Below are 7,198 nucleotides of genomic sequence, written 5' to 3'. Positions count from 1 at the left end.
CCCTGCGCCCTCGCTGCACTGACCCCCTTTCCCAGCTCCCGGGTTTGCGGCAGTCGGCGGGGTGCGGTGGCAGCGGTGGCGGCCGCCGCAGCCCGGGCAGAAGCCGGAGATGGGGCGGGGGCGGGCGGGGGGACAGCAGAAGAAGCAGTCTCCCGTCTCCCGCCCAGCTTGAGGTCGGGGCCTGGGGAGGCTAAGGGAGTCTGGGGAAGACTTTGAGGACTCAAATGAATCTTTGAAAGCGAGGCTGTTGGAGAACGGGGAATAGGGCAACCCCGACCTGAGCAGAGCCGCCGCGGAAACCCGGTGAAGAAATGGAAACTGCGTTTAGGCAGTTCCCGCCCTGCAGCGGGCCAGCAGAAGGTCCCTCGCGCTCCCACTTCAGCAGGGTGGGGCGTTGGGCCCGACCCCCAGAGCCTTTGGCACAGACAAGCCAGGTGCGCACAGAGACGCTCAAGCTCCACAGGAGACACCCCTTTCATTCATTCATTCATTCATTCATTCATTCATTCATTCATTCATTCATTCATTCATTCTACAAACTACACCTGCTCACGCTGGGCAAGGGGCTGAACCTGGGGACCTCAAGATAATGAGGAGACCGCGGTGCTCTGCTGGGCTAGCGGTCATCTGAACACCGCCGAGAGGAAAGCCCAGCGCGCATTGCGCTGCAGCTGTCTAAGGCAGCTAGGAATCCTGCGGGCAGGGCGCAGAGGAGGCCACAGCGCCCCCTCTCCGCCGAGCCCTCAGGCTAAGGACAGTCGACCCGCTAGACCTCCGCGTCTTCATTTGGTTTGCTCCCTAGCTCCCCAGTGCACCCCCAGCTCTGAGTAGCAGCTCCTGCCTCCTCCTGCCCCTTAAACTTCCCCCTCCAGCCCTTCCAGTGGGACAGAACTTTTGACTTCTCCTACTCCTTCCTTCCTTCCGCCAGCGCTGAAAAGCAGGTAGAGAAATGATTCTTTCCTGCACAGCCTGGACCCCTCCAGAGGAAGGGGCAGCACTATCGTAGGAGCACCGTCCCAGAGTGATGGTCAGCTGGCTTTGAACAAACTCTGAACCTAACTGCCCTGGATTCTGCGCCCTGCCGTTCCCACCCTCCTCTTCCCTTCCAGTCACTTGTCAGCAGATTGGGCGAGAGCCAGAGCGTTCATGGGTCCAACTGATTCTTCATTTAAAAAGAGAGTTATTATAAGAGGTCAAGTGATCCAAAACACACAGTTTACTCGTGAGGAAACTAAGGCTCACAGACAGGTGGGTCACCTGTCCTAAGTCATGTAGCTGGTAGCCCAGTCCTAAGCCTCCTGATCTCCAGCTCAAAGTATTTGGACAGCTGGGTGCTGATGAGGTTTGGGGCTCTGAAGTGGGAACGGGCATTGCCTAAGAAGCCAGCTGGTCATACTGGCTTAGCCACACAGGATGGTACTTTCTAGATGGAGCACTCAGTCCAGAATCTTGCAAAAACCCCATTTGGTTAGTGCCCCAGAGTCAATCACGCCGAGTTTGGTACTGACTCACCCCAACCAGTCCCAGAAGAGATGGATGCACCGTTTAATGCTCTCAACAAAAATTAAATGCAGAGCGTCTGGTGTAGTGCAGGTTCTGGTGTCAGACTGCCTGAGTTTGAGTCTTGGTTTTTCCATTTATAAACTGTATGAACCTGGGAGATCAACAGCACCTCAACATTCTCATCTATAAAATGAGGATAAGAATACGACCTCATAGAGTTTGGGGAAGGTTTAAATGAACTATTATTTTTAAATGACTTAGAATGGTGCCTGACACATAACAAGGGCTTAAAGAATCTGTAGTCACCATCACTATCATTATCATTGAGGGAACTGATGCTCAAATGTATGGGCAGCATACATTTATATGGGTCCCTCTCTCTAGGTAATTCTTTGTGGAAGGCAGAATTCTTGATGAGAAGGTCACAGCAGCTGAGTGTTGTGGAATCAGAGGAGAGGAAGCTGGCAGATCCTCAGGGAGGTTTGCCCAGGCCCTGCAGAGGCCTTGCTCCCCAGCCCTGCCCCACCTTGGAACTGACTTTCCAGGGACCAGACAGCTCCAGCTTTCCAGATTTCGTGTTTCTCTCTGCTTAACAAACACCATTAAATTTTGCCTTTCTGAGTCCATGGTCTTCTCCTTGACTTGATCTTTAAATATGCTAATGCCATCGATTAGGCTGTAATCAAGTCTCGCTCTTCCAGCCTTTTTGGCCTGGGATTCAGACCTCTTTCTAAAGGGCATTCTACATCCTGCGCATTTCATTCCCCCTCCTCCCCCTTAGGTGGAAAAAAGAGGGCTTCGGTATCACTCCATGACCTACTTACTTATGGTTTTGGCCTTGACCACCTCAGGGGGGTTGTGAGAGCCTTGTGTTTAATGCCTCTCTGTGAAACGATTTCATATCTCCTTTCATTTGTCTTGAAACTGCTTCCTTCCATCTTCAAGAGCCTGGTTCTCATCTGCTCCTATGTTGATGCCACCACCGGTGGTGGTCCTTGCCTCCCCACTCCATCGCCCCTCAGCTCCAGGGACTTCAGCCAGTCGGCTCAGAGAGGTCTTCTTAGGCAGCCTCTCCACACCCTCCTCTGGACAGCCTTCTGCTCCATTCCAGCATTCTCTACCTTGGTTGACCCTTCCCAAACTCTCTTCTGACTCCTCCCTGGCCTTCTCTTCCTGTCCAGGCCCAGACCACAGTCATTTAACCTACCAGATTTGGAAGAAAGGGGAAATATGAGGAATCCAAACAGGAGTAAAATACCATTCCAAGTCCTTCCAGATGTGAGAACCAGTGTTGATGGGTGGGACCCAGGAAGAGAGGGTGAGCCTGTGGGGTGCTTTAACCATGGGCCTTCCAGTGAGGACGATGGTTTGGAACTGTACTTCTCAAACTACTTGTGCCGAAGAACCAGTTCTTGATTTTTAAATTTAGTTTAATCTGTTGTAGAATGATGCTCTTGCAAAAAGCAGTGGGAATGAATTATTAGAAAAACACAAAATAAAAACATACAAGATAAAAGCTCAACTTTTAAAATTATTAGATCCAATGAACATAAAAACACTCTGTCAAATTGCTTTAAAATTTCTAAATGCTCATTCTCAATTTCTGCACTTAACCTTATCACAGGCTGGTGGTAAATAGTTTGCAGACAGATCATGTTTGGAATAGCACTGGTCTAGAATGCTTTTGAGGTATGAGGTCAGGAAAATGGCCTCATGGAGAGAGCAGCTTATAAAACTGCATGAACATTGGGGGAGATGGTGTTAATTACTCCATTCATCTTGCATTCATTCAACAAACATTTAATGAGCAGCAACTATGCACCAGTCATCACTGTTAGATGCTAAGGCTAATGAAAATTAATATAACAGTACCCTAGCCCTCAAGATGTTCCTAGCCTGGAAGGTGAGACAACCACTATGATAAACATTAAAAGCGAGTGAAATTAGGTCAGTAAAAGCCCATGGGCATGGAGGCAGCAGCATTAATTCTGCCCAGGGCCAATGGAGAAGGTTCTGCCAAGGAAGTAATATTGCAATGGGGTCTTGGAGGCAGATCTTCAAACTTATACGGCCAGTCGGTACTCAATAAATGAGTTAAGTTGTGTAAAGTCCCTAGCACATAGTCAGTGCTTCCCAAGTGTTAGCTGCTTTTATTATTAAGACTTATACATCATCATCATTATCATCCATCTAGGTTTACCAAGCACTGTGCTTAACTTTGGCTTGGGGCTGTGGGGTTATAGGTAGCTTGGTTGGGAGAAGAGAGCAAACTGGTCTTGACCCTTTGTCAGAGGAAAGATCTTCTAGAGGAGGTAGGTTGGGAGCTGAGTATTGAAGGAAGTGGGTGTAAATAGGTGAAGAAGAGAGAGGGAGACTTTTAAGGCAGAAAGGTTTGTTCTAGACAGGGCCAGAGGAACTAGTATGGGGCAGGAGAGGAGACTAGTCTGATGGGGACAAGTGATGGAGGTGCAGTGACTGGGTGAGGCTCAGCAGAGTTGGGGGGACAGGGATAGCTGAGGATCTCCTTGGGTAAGGGGCTTAAAATTATTCATTTTTCTCATTTAGAACAACAGATAATAACAATATTAATTAGGATTTGTATGGCAGTTGGTACCGTGCAAAGCTCTTTCACAAACATTTTCTCATTTAATCCTTATAACAACCTTGTGAGGGAGGTATTAATAGCCTCACTTTACAGATGAGAAATCTGAGCTCTGAGGTTGATCCCTTGCCCAAGGTCACGCGGCTGGCTTTGGCACAGGCGGGATTCCAAACAGATGTCCCCAGCTCCCACTTCAGATATTTTCCAGTGTACCACAGACAGGGACCCGAGCCTAGACCCCCGCAGGGAACTGTGACGTCACCTACAGGTGGCTCTGGCTCCAGGAAAATTATGTTCTAGGACCAGTCTTTCCATTTTTCTTTTACCAGTGCGTGGGCAAAGGGAGGAACAGAGGCAAGCCACAGGACAGAGCTCAGCAGTGACAGCAGGCAAAGGGGGCCACTCACCCAGAGAGGGCTCTGCAGGTGATCTACCGGCTTCTCCTCCTCTCCTCAAGCCTGAGTCTGTATCAATCAAGAGCAAATGTGCTTACTCCTGGGCACAATTACCATATTTTTACATTTATTCAATGTGGCCAAGAGGGCCATTGGAGGCATTTATTTTTGAGAAAATTTTTGAAAGGTGAACTGAAGTAAGAAGGATTGATATCTTGGGAACATTCTGAAAGTGAAAAAAGATCAGAGGTGCCAGCCAGAAGTTCAGAGTTCTAAGGAAGGGCACACATTCATATATCTTTATAAAGAAATAGCATCCCTTTGGCTTAGACCAGTGGTTCTCAATCTGGGGTGCTTCTGCCTTGCAAGGAATATTTAGTTAAGTCTAGAGACTTTTTGGTTACTACAACAAGGGAACAGCTACTGGCATTTAATGGGCAGATACCAGGGATGTCACTAAACATCCTATAATGCATAGGAGAGATCTTCACAGCAAAGAATTATCTGGCTCAACATATCCATAGTCCCAAAGTTGAGGCACCCTGACCTAGACACTAGATTGGTACCATGGACAGCAGAAACCCGGGCTTTCCATGGGACTATGATCAAAACCTAGACATTCTATTCTGTCTGAAAGTCACAGAAAGGCAAGGGTTCCCCATTCTACGCTTCTGAATTCCATCACTTCCAAAACACAGAGGCCCAAGGGAAGGCACTGGGGTGACACCTGTGGTGGAATGCACCCTGCTTAAGGCCACCCAACTGGAAGTTGGTAGAGCCAAGACTTGAGGACTCTGGGGTCTTCTGTGAGGTTCCTCACCCCTCCCCCAGGCTAGCGCCCAGCCCTCCTCCCACCTTTACAAAAAGGGATAGCTTATCCCTTTTTTTTCCTATTCATCAAATCCCATTTAGAACAAGTAGGGTTCTCAGAGAAACCTGCCGGCCTAATAGATAAAGTGCTATTGATTCTATTTTCTGGATTAGTATATTGATGTCTAGAGATTAAATATACAATGTGGCTGTCTGTTTCTCTGGAGAGCTGAGAGTTCCTGGAGGGCAGAGACTACTTTCCATTCACCTCAACAGTCCCGGCCTCTGGCAAAGTCCTGTGTCTTAGCAGATGCCAAATGAAATGTGTGTAGTTCATGGTCAGTTTTACTAGTGGATTAGACCTCAGGCTCCTGCCTCTAGGGCAGCACACTCTGTAGGCACCCATCCTCTTCTGGATCCTTCTCACCACCAGTGAGGAAATCCCCACTTCTGAGGTTCAGCCTCACCCCAGCCCTGGATGGCAGCCCCCGAAACAGGCAGTTACAGCTTCTTGGTGAGAAACCACAGCCCTGAACCTCAGCACGGCCTCTCATTCCCTCCCTGCTCTTCCTTCAGGCCTTAAAAAGTACCCAGGGCAGAATAGATTCCCCCTGCAGTTTCCTGAGAATGTCTTCACTGGCCACCCTGAGCTTCACTGCCCTCTACAATTCACAGAACAAGACAAAGAGAGACCGAGAGACCAGCTGCAGTATGTAGATCGTAGATCTTATTTGGAGCCTGATTCTAACAAATTGTAAAAACAAAAACAAAAACAAAAGAACATGTAAATAAACAATTAGAAATACGAATTCTGATTAGATGTTTAAAAGTGTAATAATGGCATTGTGGTTGTGTATTTAAATGCGTCCTCGTCTTTTAGAGACAGAAACTGAAGTATTTACGGGTGAAATGACATGGTATCTGTGAGTTGCTTTGAAGTAACACTGGAGGGGAGGAAGTGGGTGGGGATATCAATGAAACAAGATTGGCCATGAGCTGTTAATTGAATCTGGGTGATGGGTACATGGGGGTTATGGTAACATTTTGTCTATTTTTATGCATTTAAAAAAATTCAAAGCATATGAATGCTGCCTGGGACCACTTAGGGTGTTCATAGGCCAGGGTTTCCAAATGATATTCTGTGGAACCCCAAGATTCCAAAGAGAGCCATCGGGGACTGAAGCTGGAAATAGGGCCAGGGGAGGAAGTAGCGATAAGGAGACCGAGGAGAGGGCTCTGAGGCTGCTCTTTTGTTTGAACCAGTTTTAGATATTGGAGTTCTGAAGGAGATCTCATTTTGGTAAAAGGGTTCTGCCCAGAAGAGAAAGCAATTTTTCCAAGACCAGGTATGTTGTGGGCGGAGCTAGATAGAGCCCAGTCTCCTAACTGTCAGCCACTTGCACTCTGCACCACACCACTCTGCCTTCCTTCCTCAGGCCCAGCTGATGCTCCACACCAGCAGGACTCAGTGGACCTGAGGCCTAAGTCCAGTGAGTGACAGCCAGGCTGGGGGCTGGGCTGTGCCACACCTGCCTGGAAGTGCCTGTGGGCATGCTCCCTCCTGTGGGCCACTTCTTGATTGATTTCCAAAACCTGGCCTGTGGCTCAGAGCCAGCCTCAGATTTGCCTGCTGCCATCCTGCCAGGCCCTAGTGGTTCAGCTGGGTGGGGGCCAGCACCTCCAGGCATGCCTGAGCCATAGAAGTGCTGACCAGGGCTTGGACTATTGGCTACGGAGCCACAGCTCATTCCAGAAGAGGAATACCTCATGCTTGCCCCTTCCTGAGTCCCTCCTGCATGAGAGGACCAGCCGCGGGCTGGCTACACGGATCCATCCCCATGTGCTCAGGGCAAGAGGATGACAAGGGCTGAAGTTATTGGGTCCAACC

Source organism: Pteropus alecto, unplaced genomic scaffold, assembly GCF_000325575.1.
Source record: "Pteropus alecto unplaced genomic scaffold, ASM32557v1 scaffold313, whole genome shotgun sequence".
Taxonomy (NCBI): domain Eukaryota; kingdom Metazoa; phylum Chordata; class Mammalia; order Chiroptera; family Pteropodidae; genus Pteropus; species Pteropus alecto.
Note: the sequence above shows the minus strand (reverse complement) of the source record.